We start from the raw sequence: 19,498 nt of genomic DNA on the forward strand, positions 1-19,498 counted from the left end.
CTCTCACTGTGTGCCTATCATAAATAAATAAAAATTTTAAAAAAAATAAAATAAAATAAAAAATAAAACACGAGACTGTTCTTCCTAATGTTGGAACACATACATTTAAAAGAAAGTTGAGGGATCCCTGGGTGGCGCAGCGGTTTGGCGCCTGCCTTTGGCCCAGGGCGCGATCCTGGAGACCCGGGATCGAATCCCACATCAGGCTCCCGGTGCATGGAGCCTGCTTCTCCCTCCGCCTGTGTCTCTGCCCCTCTCTCTCTCTCTGTGACTATCATAAATAAATAAATAAATTTAAAAAAAAAAAAATTAAAAAAAAATAAAAAAAAAAAATAAATAAATAAAAGAAAGTTGAGGGGCGCCTGGGTGGCTCAGTTGGTTAAGTGTCTGCCTTGGGCTCAGGTTGTGATCCAAGGGTCCTGGGATGGAGCCCCACATCAGGCTCCCTGCTCAGCAGGGAATCTGCTTCTCCCTCTCCCCATTGCCTGCCCTTGTCCCTACTTGTGCTCTGTGTGTGTGTGCCAAATAAATATATAAAATCTTTAAAATAATAAAAATCTAAAAAAAATAAAGCTGAACTAGAATAAACCAGTGAACTTCAGTCTGTAGTACTGTATTTGTATTGGCCTTCTTACAGACGCCTAAATTACCATCATGCTGTTTTGACTCTAAATGAGTAATATTAATATTCTATAGGATGCTGTCATGTTATTCTGACCCATGCAGTAAAGGACATTTACAAAAATAAAGTCAAGCTACATGTGAAAATAATTCCAAAAAGGGACGCCTGGGTGGCTCAGTGGTTGACTACCTTGCCTTTGGCTAAGGTCATGATCCTGGGATCCTCAGGTCCCGGGATCGAGTCCCACATCAGGCTCCCCATGGGAAGCCTGCTTTTCCCTCTGCCTATGTCTCTGCCTCTCTCTCTCTGTCTCTCACGAATAAGTAAAATCTTAAAAAAAAACAAAAACAAAAACAAAAAAAACATAGTTCCAAAATCATCTTGATAAGATCCTTTTATTTAAAACAATGAACAAACAAAAAAGGCTTAATATTTTGCCATTTCTTGACCTGTAAGTTGTACGACTTCATCAGTTCAGTAGTTTTACTTTGGAAACTTTCTAACATGATCATTTTTGTTGTTGTTGTTTTATACATCTTACACTGCTCAAGTGTTTTCTATTTCTCAATCTAATCTAAGTTCAGAATCTCAAACCTAAGTTCTCATGGAAGCCATTCCTAGCTCCACACCAAGCCCCCTGCAGTGACTGGTTCCCCTCCCCCTCTGCACCCCCAGTCTCCACCTCTCCTCTCCAACGTCCCCTTAGTCAGGGCTCACCTCGGCTGGCTGCCCAACTCCAAATGCTCTGACTTTTTGCCTCTAGTCCTTCTTCAACTGCAATCCATCACATGTTGCCAAACTAACCTTTCAACTCCATTCCATCACGTAATGGGAGTCAGGATCTAACACTCTGAACTTCCAATTTCGCCACAGCCCACACCCTCCTTGTCTATCCAAACCCTGCTCCTTTCTTCCTGACCAACTCTGATCCTCCCAGAGCCAGACGGCCATACTTGGCCACGCTCAGCCACACCGGACTGACCCAGGGGCAGCGAGGAGGAGGGGACAGGTCCACAGCAGTGGCTGTGTCCTCCTCCAGCTCCTATTTTCCTGGGAAGGGCCCTGGGCATCAAGAGTGCCCTGTGCTGGCCCCTGCAGGCTGCTCTTGGCTGGCCCATCTGTTCCTTGCCAGGACCCTTTGCTGACAGTGTCTCCCGTGATTTTGTTTGTGTTATTTGTCAGCTATCTCAAGCTACCAAAAGGCAGTGCAAGCCAGATCTCCTGGCTTCCTTCTCCATTCCCAAGCCCTGCACTGGCTGCTTCCAGGTGTTACTAGGCCGACAGCATCACACCTTTTTAGCACTTTATTGCACACTGTGCTGTCCTGTTCCACATTGTCATATGTGGGTTAATCTCACTTCCTAGCTATGGATAACAATTTCAGTACCTCCCACAGAACTAATCATTCTACATGGGCACACCTTCACAAACATCTAAGTCATATGAAAAAGACAACAAAAATATTCTGAAGGTCTGCATCCTCATAATTCTATTACCTTTGAAAGGAGTTCATGAGAATAACAGCTTTCACCAGGCACATTCCAGATTTCCAGAAACCAAAGAGATTTTATTATAGACCTCACACAGAAATTGCCATTTTCTCTTTAGAGATGTAAATCTGAAAACATTATTGAATTTTTCCCTGCCGTTACTGGCCATGTCTTTGCATTCATTAAAGTCTTTCCTAGAATTGACTTGGGTACAGCCCTTTATGTAAAAGCTCACAGTGACATGAATTCAGATAGGTCCAGCTTTCTGTAACCCATTCCTAAAAGCCTGCTGAACTCACAGCGAGCTCGTAAGTCAGGCATCCGCCTGGGTTCTGGTGTTACTGAATGGTTCCTCACGCCACCATCGCCCACTCCAGTAGCTACTTGGGTCACACCCACTTCAGCAAGCAATTTTCTCCCAAAAGGATTTCAGGAGCCACTTTAACAGTTTCCCTCCAACCCAATAGTAGAATATGGACATTACCGCACTAACCTTCGAACGCACTGGAGTAACCCACAGTGAATCGTAAGCACCAAATCAAAACAACGCCACCATGGAGAAACACATTTGGATCAAACGCCAAGACCATGGCAATGGGGTCTGAGGAGGTCAGAATAACTCTCACCTCCTCTTCCCCACCCACGTCTGAACTAACTGGGAGGCAGCCAAGCAAGAGGAGCCGCCTGCCACCCTGCCACCGAGAAGGCCGGCAAGGCCTCAGGCACAGGCACAAGGCCTGGCGCCGCCTGCGCTTGTCAGGCCCAGCTGCACACGGAGGCCTCTCTCTGGAGGCCGCCCCGCAAGGAGCAGCAGGGCCCGCGCTCTGCGGGAAGCCGCGCCCCAGAGCAGGCTCCCTCTGAACTCCCGGGGCGCTGTGTGGGATGCTGGGTGCTGGATGCCAGCGGGGGCCGGCCAGGCACAGAAGGTAGACGCAGACGCGGGTTACTGGCCTGCTCTCCTCCAGGGCAAGCAACAAGGGCAGGCTGGGCCTGTGCTCTAATGGCCGAGCAGGCATCGTGGAGAGCGCGCTACAGTGGAAGCAGCAGGGATGCCGGGGCACAAGGATGGGGCACCTCCAAAGAGAAGGAGGCAGCCGGGGTCTGGGGAGCCAGGAACTGCTGACGTGCAGTGCAGGCATCAGGTGGAGAGCTGGGATCCAAGAGAAAGAGCTGCTTTTGGGTTTTCGGGACTTTGCTATGCTTCGGCAGAAAGGAGGAGACGTGAGGAACACTTAGGTTTTAGACCAGATGGGGACATTAAATTAAGGACAGAAGTAGGAGACACATGTCAGAAACAAAAACATAGACTCAAGAGTTCCTCGTGTGGAAACGAGAGCTGAGGCCGTGGGCCGGACGGACCCAGACCCAAGAGCAGACCAAGGCGGAAACCCTAAGAGCAGGTTGTCCGCAGGGAGACGAGGGCAGAGAGGACGGATGGTGAGTGGGCGCTGAGCCAGAGAGGGAGGGAGGAGGTGAGACGCGGCCTCCACGCCACCGAGGCCTTCTTTCGCCCTCTCAACGCGAGCACCGTGTCTCTTCTGCAGAATTACACTAACAAGCCCTCACAGACAGCACTGGCCCACTCGCCAAATTACATTTTGAGGTGACTCTCATTTTAAAGTTATTACATGCCCTTGGAAACGATACTGGCTCGCACTGGGTCGCCCAAAAATAGTACTGCAGCGTGTTAACCTATTCGTCTCTCATACCTCCACCGCAGAAACTGGAGCTACACATAAAACAAATGTTCAATTATTCTGTGGCAGGAAAGAAAATGAAACGTAACAACTAAATACTAAACAGCCTACTCCCTCTCCTATTTAACGCCACCTTTAAAGTGTACTATGCTTTTAAACTCTTAACCCATTTGTCCATCTTCACCTTTTCTGTGAACTGGCTTGCCAAATAGCAACTATACTTCACTCATTTGCATGTAAGAGAATAAACAGTAGTTGCAACATTGTAAAAAATGTATCAGTAAGAATATATCAGTTGGATTTCCTTTTTTCTAAATTGTTTTGTATTTCCCAGGAATACCCACTGTGTAACTAATACATCTGTCTAAATGTGTAGCTTTTTTAGAGTGTATCAGAAACACCTAGAAAAAAGAGATTTTAGATGGCCCACAGAGATTCCGATTCAGTAGGATGGGAGTGGGGGGGAACCTGCATTTTTAAAGGCACCCCAAATGACTGTGTTAATGGTAAAGCATGACAAGTATCTCTTTTATTAGTTATTCTAATCTTACCACGTGAACTTTTAAAATAACAACATAAAATTTTAAAAAGCACTGAAATAGACTCATTTTATGGGTCTCTGGAAGAAAACATGAAAAAGCTACCTCAGCCCAGCTCACCACTCTATTCTTCCTTAAAGACCAACAGATGCATTAGTTCTGCAAAGCAACCTTATATACCTTCTGAATCCTGGCAAGGTAGGGGGATGGAAGGCTGAAGGCAGAGAGGGGGGAGTAAAAACATTGTTAAAAAGCTGCATTTCTGCCCCTAGAATGATGGACGAGTGTTCTTACCTGCAACCTTCTCAAAGCAGTGAGAAAAGAGAAAGGTGGAGTTCCCTTCACAAAGGAGAACATTGGGAGAGTAAGAAATACACAAGTCAGTTTCACAGGGATACGAATTAATGCTGTCGTGCTTTGAATCATTTGAATCACTGACCCATTTTCTCACCTCTAGCCTAGCAGGTGAAACAAGTCAAATCTCTTACTAGATCCAATAGCTGGCCCAAGCAGTCATTTTTAGAGAAGGCAAAGGTAATAAACAGTCATTTTTCAGGTCTGCCAAGGGAAGACATTATTATTATTATCACAGCAGTGACCCATAAAGGAAAATACCAATGATGTGGGCATTTCCCGAGGTTCTGAAAAACCTGAGCCACAGAGGATGGCAAGCAACCATTCTGCTCGCAAAAGCCTGGGTTTCCATGCAGCATCTTGGGCAGCACACTGCCTTTCACTCACCACATAGAGACAGTCAAACAACACTACGACACACACTTGCCAGCTGCAGCACAGTGGCACCGCCTGCCAGCCAGCAAGTCAGCGCCAGCAGTGTCACCACCGGTGGGCTCAACCGTGTGGGGAAATTACCCGACTATGCTACTGTACTGTGTCCTTACAAATGTATTTGACAGCACATAAGACAGAGTCCTCCTTATCCTGCTGGACTCTAGCAGCTAAATGGAAGGGCTCTCAGCAGCCCGTACTAGCCACAGAGTTCCTTCTAAACAGCCCAGGTGTTTATTTTTGTTTTTTAATGAGAAGGAAAATGGAAAATTTAAAAATGTTAATTCTAATGATAAATCCAGCTCCGAAACTTAACACAACCAAGACAAAAATTTAAATTTTAATCGTACAAAAAATGGTAAAACTTGTTTCAACTAGAGGCTCACTGTTTTTAAGCTAGTCAACAGTTTCTTCAGTTGTGAAGGGGGAAAAAAAACTGCAAACATGAAGACGATCTAGAAACCTATCACCACAGAATATTTCTATGAGGCAAAGTAGTATTAGCATTTTGGACTTTTTCTTTTCCTTTTAAAACTCCTCTAAAAAAAAGAAACACACATCTACCCCATAACACACAAGTCTACTGATGTATACATTTGAATGCTATACCTATTTAAACCATGCAGCGTATGGTTGGAGAAGATGGCCTGCTGCCTTGCATGTTAGAAGAAGAAGATTACAAGGAGGACGCATATTCGCCCAAAATAATGCATCTATGAAGAACAAGGGACTGTGAGCCTAAGTCTTGTCCTGGTTCCTGCCTAGGCAATGCAAGTCCTATGAAATGAGGAAAAGATGTTAAGTGAATTACATCCTGGATAAACACTGGGAAGGAACGTTCAGGGAAGCCAATTCTGTAGCAAGCTGAATACTCTGATGTTGGCTCTATCTTGGACTGATAAACAAAAACAGGGCTGAGACACCAGTGAGTCTCGCAACAAGCATATCTCTTATTAGGTTGAAAGCATTCACAATTAATACAACATCTGAGGAAAAGAAACTTCACTGACTACAATCCATTAATAGACAACTTTCTGCCTCTCGATTTCTCTCCAGGAGGCAACCTTCCAAAGCAAAGGTATGTAAGATCTTGATAAACTCATTCTATCCTTCTAAGGACTACTACATCTGTTTGATGGAACCATCCAAAGCAACTTCTGCAGAGAGGTTAATGCCACAGGCTACTCAATGAGCCTATCCTGATTTGCACCCCAACTCCACCTCCAACAGTTGTGATTTGGGGAAAATTCATTAAACAATCTCTAGAACTCCATTCCCTCACCTATAAATGGCAAGTATTGTTCCTACCTCAGCATTTTCTGTTGTTTTAAGATTTTATTTATTTGAGAGGGAGAGGGGCAAAGAGAGAGGGAGAAGCAGACTCCCTGTCCAACAGGGAGTGCAGGGACCCTAGCCCAGGACCTCAGGATCACAACCCAAGCCAAAGACAGACGTTTAACAGACTAAGCCACCCAGGCACCCCTCTACCTCAGCGTTTTGATTAATCCTACTTCAGGATTCAGTGAAACCAGTTCATGTAAATAAGGAGTTTAGCAAAATGTGAACTCACAAAAAGTCCATGCTCTGTAAACGTTAGCTACTTGACATCAAGCCCTTAGAGTCAGTCACTATTACTTAAGAAACCTTTTTTTTTAAGAAACCTTGATTTTGATACAATTTCCCAAACTTGCAGTAAAGATGTAAGAACAGTACAAGGAACTCCCATGCATCCATATTTATCAACTGTTTACATTTTGCCTGACCATCCCAGAGCCTTACCCTTCCAGAGCAAGGGAACCCTCCTCATTCTCTTGTGGCTACTTCAAGCCCTGGCCCCAAATCTACTTTCGCTTCAGATGCCATCTCATTTCTTCCTTAAGTAATAAGGAGAACTTGGAGAGGACAGGACTGAATTCAATGTTCAGCAACTTGAAGACCAAAAGCTACAGATTGTAAGAACACCCTATAGCTCTCCAGTCTGAACTGGGAATTTCTAATACTCCAGAACTGATTAAGTATGCCCACACAAGTGACCGTCCAAGATAACACCATCCAGCATTTTTGGAGCACAGGTTTGCTCGCAGGACAGCCACCATTTAGGCTGCAGACAGGTATCTCACAGCTCAAAAGAACTAGTCCTATGATAATTCAGCTGTCTCTCAGTAACCAATATGAAGTTAGCTAAATAACATCTAGTTATACACCAGGACAAGGGCACATGTAATTTTATGTCTACACCTGAGGAAAAGTGAAAATGCTATGGTCAATCACTACTATAGGCCACTCATTCTTTTCTAGTCATAATTTAGGATTATGGGGATTTTTTAAAGTACAAATAAAATCAAGATACATGGTTTGATAAGCTCGGTGATTAAGAGTGAGCTAATAATAATAACTATCAAAAACAATAGTAACTATTCAATACATAGACCACATGCTATACCAAGTGCTTTAGGTAAAGTATCTCACTTAACCCTGGGTAGGTAGATTCACCCTCTGATCCATCTGATATCAGAACTCAAGTTCTCAGCCACCATAGAATAAAACCTCCATAAGAACAAATGTTCTGGGCAGTCCGGTGACTCAGCGGTTTAGTGCTGCCTTCAGTCCAGGGCATGATCCTGGAGACCCAGGATCAAGTCCCATGTTGGGCTTCCTGCATGTAGCCCGCTTCTCCCTCTGCCTGTGTCTCTGCCTCTCTCTCTCTGTATCTCTCATGAATAAAGAAAAATCTTTAAAAAAAAAAAAAAAAAGAACAAATGTTCTGGGGCACCTGGTGGCTCAATGGTTGAGCACCTGCCTTTGGCTCAGGTCCTGATCCCAGGGTCCTGGGATCGAGTCCCACATCGGGCTCCCCGCAGGAAGCCTGCTTCTCCCTCAGCCTGTGTCTCTGCCTCTCTCTGTGTTTCTCATAAATAAATAGATAAAATCTTAAAAAAAAAAAAAAAAAAAGAACAAATGTTCTCACCTCCAAGGGAGAGGAAAGGCATGAGGAGTTAAAGGAACGGGACCCAGTCATTTTAGGGGCCAAGACATATGGCTTCACAAATACAGCAGCACAGACGGAGGAAGTGTAGACAGAAATAACCTGGACTGATTGGATACAGCAAGAGGGTATCATATAGGATTACAGGGTGTTGCCAGTATTTTTAACAGACCTTTGCCTATTAAGACACAAATGATGGTCTCAGAGCTGGTTGAGGACACAACCGAGCAAGATGCTTACACATGCAGTTTCTGGACACTGGCCAATCTAGATTCAAATTCCTCCTCCATCACTTGCTAGAATTGTAAGGCCCTGGGCAATTTAACCTCTCAACCCAGGTCTCCTCATCTATAAAACGGAGATGACAATTCTACTTATTTCCTAGGTTCTGATAGGTAAATGAAAACAATCCATTAAAACACTTGGCATAAAAAATAAAAAAAAATAAAAAATAAAAAAACACTTGGCATAATGTCTCCTTGACTGGAAATGCTCAATAACTAACCATTGGTTAGTACCTATGGGTTATTACTGTTATATGTAATGCTGTTTTGTTATTTCTACACCACTTCAGCTGATTGCTCCAATACACATGTAATCGAAAAATAAAAATTTATTAATTTAATCAAGATTTTTAAAATCTCAAGATGAGTCTGCATGATTTTTCTGACAAGATCAATACACCTGCAATTGGCCAAAGCAAAATTCCCAGTGCAAACAAGGTCAAGTATACAAGAATATAAAATACTGCAATAGAGAGGTTTCAAAAAAGTTCACCTTGAGGATACGGGCTTAACAGTTTCAATATGTTAGTCCCATCCATAAATAAAGTAATTTCTAGACCCATACACTTTAAAACACATCACCAACCAAGGCATATTTTTGATTGTACACCTGTGCTCAAATTGATTTCATTATTCACTTAGTGCAATGGCAGGAACTACCTTGGAAACTAAAGCATGCTTAGAATTCTATAAAGGACTTTCACTATTTGCCTTCTTAGTGTCACGTTAAAGATAACAGTTGTTGGGTGTGTTTAAATAATAGTACACTCGCTAATTATGTTTTAAATATCAACAGAACAGGTTCTGCTGTGGATATCTTACAGAATAGAAGAACAAAAGTGGACTCTAAAAGATTAAAGCAGCCCCCCGGCTTGCCATGGAACTAAGGGGAAAAAATTAATTACTGAAGCATCATGTATCCTTTACCAGACCTACTGCAACTAGAGTGTGAAAATCTCTATTTTAAGCGATGGATACCAGGGAGGGTATACGACATGTCAGAACTAACACAGGTGTCTAATTCCCTGCCTTTCCCTACACAAAGTCTCAATGTGGCAATCCAGGTCCCAGTTGTCCACATGCTGACGATGGCTCTCTGCCTGACCTGCCCCCTATCCCACCCCATACATGAGATACACGGTGGAAAACTCAAACCTGCTATCTCATTCGCCTTGTGGGGTGGAGGTAGGGGGGGGGGGGCAGGACAAATAAACATCCTCTTTATTCTTCCACTAAAACCCACATAACAGGAACCTGCACGCAGCTTTCCATTTAGTGTCTACACCTCTGAAAAGACAATGATTTCTTAAACTGTAAGAATACACTGTTGATGAGACCAGACAAGGAAATATATTTTTTAAAGTTTTTCAAAAACTTGGAACTACCAAGTTGAAGAAATAGCGTAATAAGTAAATTGCCGCAGAGTAGCTGACAAGAGTCTATCAGAAGGCTGAGTAAGCATGTCAAGCTTTTCTACTATTCCACCGCAGGTAACACACCACTCCTGAGTTTTAAACTTATCCAAATAATCGCTCATAACAACTAGAAGTAAAACTTTCAGATGAAGCATGTCCCTACGATCAAAGTCCCTAAATTTGCCTGTGAAGCCACACAATCTTGCCTACCCTGAATGAGACAGGAAGAACTCTAGTAGACTTGAACATGTCACAGCGTCCACCAGAGAAGCCTATAAGGATCAAAGTCCACGTAAGCATCTTTGACATCAACCCCCTACCCAAAGGCAAGTGAGTCCCAGGAAGGATGTCTGTATGCACACCAAGATCAAAGTCTGATTTATAACCAAAATAAATGGGTAATATCGTTACTTACTTAAACTAACACAAAAATACAGACATTTCCCTCAAAAACTGTTTCAAGATAAATGTTCAGGATTTTCATAATTTACCTTATTAGAAGCTTTTCTCGATTTATCAGTTAGCATCTCTTACTTGCTACCAACCATGCAGTATATAGTCCACTTTCTATAATAATTGAACAAAATGGCTTTTAGGATAATTTACACCACAAAGTTATACATCCTCCACTGAAAAATAAGTAAATATTCTGACCTAGGATGGTATTTTCTCCACAATTATTTAAGCATTGCATTCATTTCTACCATACCCATGTAGAACTGCAACCAGCTCCTAAAATACAACTAACACCCTTCACTGAGCACAGTGGGACCCACGGGCTATCTGCTGGAAACCCAAGCACCTTGTGTCAATACCTAACTAGCAACAGAAAGCCACCACCCACAATGTGGAAACACAGAAGAACAAAATGTGGCAAAGTCCAACCACCATAGGATTCTATTCTCAGCGTATGAGGAGCAAACTCCTACAAAGTGCTACATCATCTCAGGTAAGTCACAAAGTGCCATATATTTGGTAAATAGCAAAGGTTCCCCCCCCCCCCATTTGATCGACGCTCACCAGCACTCCTCGGTGGACTCACTATTCACCATCTTTTTGGGGAAGCTAGCAAGTCATTTTGGAAAATTTTGGAACACCACTAGCAACGGAAAGAAAGCTGAGCTACTCCCTCAGTCGTACGCTGTAAGAACTGATAGGTACCCTCCTCGAACCAGGTCCTCAACAGGTGCTCCCTGCCTCAGTGAACAGCATCACCAGCCAGTCAGCGAGGCACGCAGCGTGTATGCCAGAAACCTACATTCCCGGATACCATCTCCCTGAGCAAATCTATTGAGTCCTATTCATTGAGCCTCCTAAAGATTTCTCAGCCGGGTCCACATTACCCCATTCCCACAGCCACTACTTGGTCCAGACCATTACTGTTTCCCCCTTCACATGGACCACAACAACAGCACATGGACCACAAGAGCAGCTGGATGCCGTCCCTAACCCATTCCACCTCTTCTGCCCCACCCACCAACTCAATCTTCCTCAGAAAATAAGTCTGTTCATGTCAAACGCTGTGAAACACTCATCAGTGGCCCTGCAACTTCTTTGTAAATCCCCAATTCCAATATTCCATGGGCCCCACCCAAGCTGGCCTCTGCCTGTCTCCTGAGTCTCATCTAGCTCCTCTCTGTAGACCTCAAACACACGACCTCCCTCTAGCTTGGCTAATGCTACCCTCCTCTTGTAACACCATTTAGATGGCAGTGCTAAAGACACTTCCTAAGGGGTGATAGCCCAGACAGCTAGATGAACCCCCAAAAGTCACTCTCACTCCTCCAAATACGCACCACATAGCACCCAGGACAGTGCAGTTGCTTTATTTACGTTCTGTCTGGCTCTACCACGTCTTAGACCCACCCAGGTGTCTCGTGGCACCACAGCATTCCCAACACAGCACCTTTCAGGTGACAGGTACCCAATGAATAGGTGAACTGATGAACAAGAAAAGAGATAAACCAGGAGAGCTGATCGTAGTCGAGTCATTTGCCCCTAGAGCCAAGCCTGACCCGTACAGCACTGTGGCGGTTAAAAGGGCCACTAAAGAGAGTGTCACCAATACCACACTGGCAGAAACAAACAAGCCCAAGTACCAATCAGCCTTTGAGTGCCAAGCTATGCTTCTGTATTCCCATTCTACTTTTTTTTTTTTTTTTAACAGAACCCTCTAAAAACACCCCGCTGACAAAACAATCATGTTTTCAGTCACCTAACGTTAGTTAAAAGGTACAGAAATCTAGTTACGGTAATGAATACAAGCTTCTAAAATGAAAACAGTAATCAAATCTTGGAATAATTATCTCTGCATTTTTCTAGATGGATAATCATAGTTTTACAAAAAACAAAAAACCTCCAAACCATCACACAGTAGAGACAAATAAATTATTATTGGCACAAAAACCCCTTTAAGAGCGATGTTAAATTCTTAAACCAAAGGTACTTTTGATCAGAACCTAAGGGGGGAAAGCTAGACTCTTCCAGAGGCAGCTCAGTCATCCAACAACAGCAGCAACAACAAAAAACCCAGTACCTCCCCTACACAGGCACCAAGCTAGGCACCTTGAAAACAGCCACGGCCAAGACAGCTCAGGGCTAACAGGGTGACCAGCCAGAGGCAGCTCATCTAATTAATCTCTCTGGGCTTTAGTTTCTTTCTTTCTTTTTTTTTTTTTTTTAATTTATTTATGATAGTCACAGAGAGAGAGAGAGGCAGAGTCACAGGCAGAGGGAGAAGCAGGCTCCATGCACCGGGAGCCCGACGTGGGATTCGATCCCAGGTCTCCAGGATCGCACCCTGGGCCAAAGGCAGGCGCCAAACCGCTGGGCCACCCAGGGATCCCTCTGGGCTTTAGTTTCTTAATGTGTAAAATGAGAAAGTTAGACCAGCTCTCTAAGGTTCTCTCACTCTAAATATCCATAAAGATTCACTACTGATTATAAGACAAATTTCTATTTGACAGTATCATGATGATTTCCTACTTCTGTTTATCATTTTCACCACAAAGGTGTGGTCTCATTTAAGAATTTTATTGATGAAAGGAAAATATGAAAGAGCACTAGTAGTAGAGTTTTTAATTACCTTCCCAGCTCCCGACTACCGCCATAATCATCTATGGACTTCTGCCATTAATTGCAAACCAATCTGCAATGCAACATGACATCTATTTTTTGTAGGAAAATTAAGTGACCATTTACTCCCAATTTCTCTTGTACTTTAACATCATCTGTCATCGTTGAATATCAAAGGATTTTTTTTTTTTTAAGAAGTAATACAAAACAATAAAGTTTTCTAGGGGGAAAAAAAGGAAAATTGTATCACCCCAGTAAAGCTATAATGGCTTTAGAAACCTGATAAGATACGGCACTAAACTCCGAATTTCTAATGACATGAAAAGAAAATAGCTTTTTTAAAAGATACACAAACACGTCCATACGAATGGACAAGACAATGAAAGAGTCACACGGGGCCAACGTGTTCCTGACATCATCTCAACATCATCCATCTAGTTTACATCTAGAAACCCTCTGAATACTGAAAGTAAATCACTTTCTTACAAAGTGGAAATTAAGGGTCTTTTTTTTTTCTTTTTTTTTTTGTAGTCACTTTACTCAGCACTGACTAAGCATTTTTATTCTTGCAATGCCATATTTATAGATGTTTATAAGCTGGTCAGTCATGTTGTGTGCTATCAAATCTGAAAGGCCATATATGGATAATAAAGGATGAAAGATAACTACTGCCTCCAAAGTTAATCTCAAAAGTTAAATGTGGGTATTTGGTTACTCAAAGAACTCTCCTACTCGACAGGAAACTCTCTGAGGGAAAGCACTGCCTCTTATTTGTCATTTATACACTGAAAGGCTTACCAGTGATTGATTACTGAAACAAAGAGTAAATAAATGGATGGTAACTTACAGCAAGCCAACTTTCGTAAGCTCGGGTAATAAAACGTAAGCCGAGGTATGAAATGACTACTCTAAACTTGGCACTTAGGTTGCTCTTAAGGGTCACACAGCTCATACATTGAACCACTCAGACTGTATTCTTTCACAGATAAAAAAAAAAAAAAAAAAAAAAAAAAACCACTCCTCTTCTTCCTTTGACCTAATTGCTTAAAGACCATACTATAAATATTACATTCTCGGCTGTATTTGTATGAGGAAAAAAAAAGTTGTAACATTTCTCTGATACGTTACTATAAAGGTACTCCTCGTGGTATTCATTTTAACTCAATAAAAGACTCTCGTGAAAAAAAAAAGTTTGGGAAATAGTCCTGTAAGTCCCCCTGATTAAAAACTAAACCAAGTACAGGTGAATCTATGAAAGTTCTATTTTAAAACTAAGTTACTAGATGCATTTTAAACTTGACTTCTAAATTTTAAGCTTGGGGGGAAAGGCATCATTTTTTTCCTCAAAAGAGGAAAATAGTGTTTGAGCTGTTAAACCATCGCTGTCATGCATACACAAGCTGTGTCACTTCTCTATCCTGACTTCCATGTCAAGAAACATGAAAAGGAAGTAATTTTTAAAATTAGCTTAAAAATACACCTATTGATTAAACCAAGAAAACCAGAGTTTGGAATTCCCATACTGGTCTGTATTTCTTACCTAAAAATGCATTTGAATCTTTAGAAACCTAGAATAGAATTCCTCAGGCTTCAATTTACTGGCTTGCACAGAAGCAGAAAAAAAAAAAAAAAGAAAAAAGAAAAGAACGTATCAAGAGGATATAAATCATAAAATACATAGTGCTGGGAAATAAATTCTTAAGTGTCAAGTCATGGTGAGGAAATTCACCTGTTACAAGCCTCACAAAAATCCATAATCTTCCTCTTATCAGGTCATCAAAAAGGGGAGAATGCCATACTCCCACTGTGTGGCAAAATAAGAAAATTTGGTTCCCAAAACCGACTGCAAGTCCCTATCCGTTTCCATTTCCAAATTCTGTTTACTCTGTAACTTTTTTCTACAGTACAGATTCTTTTTTTTTTTCCGGCGAAAATAAACTTTTCGTGAGCAAATCTGGAAGGCGTAAGATGTCTCCTGGTTATGATCCCCTAGAAAGGCACACCGGGGACTGCTCCGTGCCCCGAGCATCTAGCTTTCAGCCTCTTTATTATCATCGTCAATGAATGGGCCCCAGTCAAATGAAAGCTGCCATTTTAGGGTAAAGACTGGAGGGCTTCTGTTGTGCAACAGCGAGACAAAAACACTCCGCGACAGATGTACTCTGGGGGCTGGGAGACGGGTTCAACTTCGTGAAATCGCTGCTCAAGTTATTTCTGAAATAAGCAGCACCTCGTACTCACACGTTGCTACGCCCTGAACAGAACCACAACTAGGACGGATTAGGTCCCCGCGCTGCTAAGGTCGGAGTCACCGGGATCTGTTTGTCATCGTCAGAACGGACCCGTGAGGAAATAAAGAGAACTATTCCCCCTATTCCCCCCTATTCCCCCCTATTCCCCCCTATTCCCCCCTATTCGATCATTACGCGCAGCGGGTGCCCCCTCCTCGGTGCTGGCAGAGGCCGGGGGGGGGGGGGGGGCACTCGGCCTCCTGGAGGGGTCCTGCCCACCGCGGAGACGGCTTCAGTCAATGTTTCTAGAAAATGAAAATCAGGGCCTCCCCGTAAATCCTTTCCATCAAGACCGTCAACATGCCCCAGAGATGGAGCCCAGAGCACGGACACATTTCAAGAGAACTTATTTAAATCCGTCTCCGGACGGCACAGCACGGGAGGCTAAGAAGTGCACTCGGGAGCGGGCTGGACACTGTATCTAATTGTAGCGATTCACAAGGAAACTCTCCATGTGGGTCGCTACTTTTCTTTTGTCCATTGTCTGTTCGGAAGAGGGGGGAAAACTAGTTTCAGCCCGAGGCGAGAACGGTCTCCCCGAGTGGCCCCGGGCGGACCGTCCGACCCCCCGCGGGGCTCCCGCGCCGCCCGCTCCCCGGGGCGCTCACAAAGCGGCCGGGCCGGGGCGCGCTCGCACGGCGCGGGGCTCCTCGCGGCAGGGCCATCCGGGGAAGGCGGCTCCGTAATGATGGCTGCTGGGCCGGCGCCTTCCCGGAGCTCCCGACCCCCACCCCCCCCCCGCCCGGGGTCCGCCGCCCTCCCCGCCCCGCCCCCCCCGGCGGCGCTCGCCCCGCGCGACCCGGCCGCCCCGCACCGCAGCCCCGCGCCCCGCGCCCCGGCGCGCCCAGTCCCGCTGCGAACCAGACAACAAGGCGTCCCCCGCCGCCCTCCTTCCTCTCCCGCTGACCGCCCGGCCTCCAGCCGCCTCGGCCGCTCGCGCTCCGGGCCGCGGGTCCGCGCGGGGCCACAGCGCGCCGGGCCCCGGGGGCCCCCGGGCGACCCCCCCGGCGCCGACCCCCCGGCGGGCCCGGGGGCGGGGAGCCGGCGGCCTCGGGGGAAAGTCGCTATTATGCAGCCGCCGCCGGCCCGGCCACCGGCAAGGTGGGGTCCGTCCTCGCGGCCCGCCCGCCGCCCGCCGCCCGCCCGGCCCCGCTCCCTTTCTTCTCCTCCTCGCGCACCCGGCAGCCGCCGCGGAGCCCCGAGAGCCCCGAGAGGAGCCCCCGGGCCCGGGCTCGCAAGTCCCCGGGCGGCCGGCGCGGGTCGGGGTCCGGCCGCCCCCCGCGCCGCCCCCCGCCCCCGCCCCCGCCCCCGCCCCACGCGGCGGCCCCCGCGCACTTGCCCCGCCGCGACCCACCTCGCCCGCGGCCGCCCGCGCCGCGCCGGGAGCGACGCACTTTGTTCGCGCCGGTGCGGCCGCGGCTCCCGGCGAGCGCGGCGTGGTCGGTCCGGAGCGGGGGGCGGGGGCGGGGGCGGGGGCGGCGGGGGCGGGCGGGGCGGGGGGCGCCGCCGTCCCCGAGCCGTCCCCAGCCGTCCCCAGCCGTCCCCGCGCCGCCGCCGCCGCCGCCGCCGCCGCCCACTCGCGCCGGAGTTGGAGCCCAACTTTTCCTCCTTCCTCCTCCTCCCGGGCGCAGCCGGCAACTCGTGCTCGGCGCCGGCGGGAGGCGACGCGCTCCGCTCCCCGCGCACACACGCGCCCTCGCGCCCCGGCCCCCACGCCGGCAGCACAACAAAAAGCCGTTTGCAGGCGAGGAAGTGACCCTCGGCCGGGCCGCGCGCCCCCGCCGCCGCCGCCGCCGCCGGCCCCGCGGACGCGGGCAAAAGTTGGGGCGCGGGCGGCGCTCGGGGCGCGGGTTCGGGGCCGCGGGCGGCGGCGGCGGGGGCGGGGGCGGGGGGGCGGCACGGCCCGGGGGGCGCTGCGCTCCTGCCCCCGGCCCGGCCCGGCCCCGCGCCCGCGCCCGCGCCCCGCACACGCCCGAGTCCTCGCTCCCAACTCCTCGCGCGGCCCCGGCCCCGGCCCCGGCCCCGGCCCCGGCCCCGGCCCGGAGCGATTTCCTGCCGCCGCCCCTCCCGGAGGCGCCCGGAGAACTCTCGCGCTCACCGGCTCGGTCGGGCGGGCTGCTCCGCTGCCCCGCGCCGGGGGCCCACACGGCAGGGCGGGCTCCGGAGTCGGCTCGGCGGCCGCGGCCGGGGGCTCATCCGCGGGCGCGGAGTTGGCCGGGGCGGACGGGCTCTGGCGAGTTTCGGGGTCTCCGGGTGCCCGGGCCGCCTCCTCAGCGGCGCTCCTTTGTGTAATTTCACTCGATTCAAGTTTAATCCGATAGTTCCCGAGCACGAGCGCGTCCGCACTACCACGGCTCAGCCCCCGCGCCGCCGCCGCCGCCGCCGCCGCCGCCGCCGCCGCCGCCGCCGCCGCCGCCGCCGCCGCCGCCGCCGCGGCCCCAGCACGCCAGCGCCTGCGCGCGCCCGGCACGCCGCGCGTGCCCGAGGCCGCGGGGCCGCGCGCGCCCGCCGCCGGCTCCCTCTGCGCCGCGCCCGCGCCCGCGCCCCCGCCCGCGCCCGCGCCCGCGCCCGCGCGCCGCCACCTGACGTCAGGCGCGCCTGGCATAATTTATGCAAGAATTCGGCCGGGGTGGCGGAGGCCGGGGAGAGGCCGGGAGGAAAGGGGCGGCGCGGGCTGCGGGGCCGCGGGCCGCGGAGGGCGGGCCGGGCGCCACTTCCCGTCCCCGGGCGGCCGCCGGCGCTGCGGGCGGTGCTCCCCGCGGGCCGGAGCGCGGCCGCCGCGCAGCCTCCCTGGCGGGGCCCCTCCGAGCGCCCGGGCGCGGGCCGCCGAGGTGCCACGTTTGCCGGCGGCACCTCCCCGGAGCCGGGTGCGCCGCCCCGGGGCAGGAAGCGGCGCGGGGAGCGGGCGGCGGGGCCCGGGACGGCGGCGGCCCGACGGCTGTGGGCGCCCCCCCCCCCCGGGACCGAGCCGACGCGGACTCCTCGCCGCCGAGATGCCCCGGGGCGGACGCCTGCCGCGTGCCCCGGGCTCGTCCCGCCTCCCGGCGTCGCTTCTCCCACCTCGCCGCCGACGGGACAGCCGGGTGCTCCGCCGGACCGGGAAGTCGGACCCCGATGGCGGGGATCCCGCCGAATGTGCGGCCGAGCCAGAAAAGGGGCAGCGAGCGCAGTGGTTGGGAAACAAAGAAACAGGTCGTGCGGCCGCCGTCGGACGTGTCGGGGCTGGAAGGCACGAACGGCACCTTCAGGGCGTCTCCTGACCTTTCGCGTCCACACCTCCTCTTCGGGTTCTCCTCCCGGTGCCAGAGGAACAGGAGATCTGGAGGAATCTTTCCTTCACTGATTTTCCTTCCAGGACAGAAGAGACCTACAAACATTGACCAAGCACTTCCTGTGTGCAACTTACCGAGCAACTACGGTTCTTTTAAACTGTCAGCAACCAACTGTGCGCTTTAAGGTGGTGGCATCAGGTCAGATGCTGCATTGATTGTTGAGTCAAGGAAGGAGCTTGCATCAGCCCAAGATAGGCACAGAGTAAAGCGACTTGCTAGACTTCAAAATGAACTTGAGAAAATTGCAAAACGACGCAGAATATACTTTCTCCTCGCCACCCCGTAGTGCCAAGAGTGATCACAATATTCCTATTGGAACAAAAGATTCATCAGAACCGTTTTGCCACGTAACAACTAGAACTGTTCAGTGATGTTGATTAGACTGAACCACTAAAACGTTTATTTTTTCTGATATTAGTAATACTCTTCTAAAGATGTGTGGCTCTATACTGTCATTTATCAGAATGCATTGCTTTTGGCTTTCTTTTGTCACTTGAGTGGTGTATGAAAAGAGGTAAATGCCTCACCCAAGGGATTCCCAGATACACAGCATAAAGAAGATGGACCGCACAGAAAATTCTGACTTTAAAAAATTGGCACACACTAAAATCGACTTCTCCCTGTTTTATAGCCCCATATCATAAACCAAGAATCAGAATTCTGAGGTTAGATTTACATTTCCATTAAGTTTATATCTCTTAATGAAAGCGTGTGGGGGGTGCTTTAGTGTATGTGTGTGGGAGAGAGAGAGGTTAAAGACAGGATACAGTGTCTACAAAGAAACCACTAGGACCTTGCTATATCAGAGGACGTAAAAGTAACATAAAAGGAACTATTTCTTATCGTTGACAGTATACCCAGCTCTCTGTCAGATGTAACTACGTTTCAAAGCTAATTATAAGCCAAAAAGTAAAAAAAAATAAAAAGACATCTGCATCTAAGGAAAGTATATTAGTTAACCTTTAAGGAACAAATAGTATT

At 48.5% G+C, this 19,498-nt stretch overlaps 1 protein-coding gene across 4 annotated transcripts in view; it reads right to left on the reverse strand.

Annotated features, from left to right (window-relative positions):
* The window catches only part of CHD7 (chromodomain helicase DNA binding protein 7), a 191,636-nt gene extending 174,035 nt beyond the window's left edge, over nucleotides 1–17,601 (reverse strand). For 3 of the 4 annotated variants that reach the window (XM_041768871.1, XM_041768870.1, XM_041768868.1), the window contains exon 1: nucleotides 17,284–17,601. The gene's annotated coding sequence lies outside the window, so the exon portion shown is untranslated. Of the gene's footprint in view, nucleotides 1–16,539; nucleotides 16,917–17,283 lie in introns of those variants that run through there. The other variant, XM_041768869.1, reaches the window with a different exon arrangement.
* Between the last annotated feature and the right edge of the window lie 1,897 nt (nucleotides 17,602–19,498).

Source organism: Vulpes lagopus, chromosome 9, assembly GCF_018345385.1.
Source record: "Vulpes lagopus strain Blue_001 chromosome 9, ASM1834538v1, whole genome shotgun sequence".
Taxonomy (NCBI): domain Eukaryota; kingdom Metazoa; phylum Chordata; class Mammalia; order Carnivora; family Canidae; genus Vulpes; species Vulpes lagopus.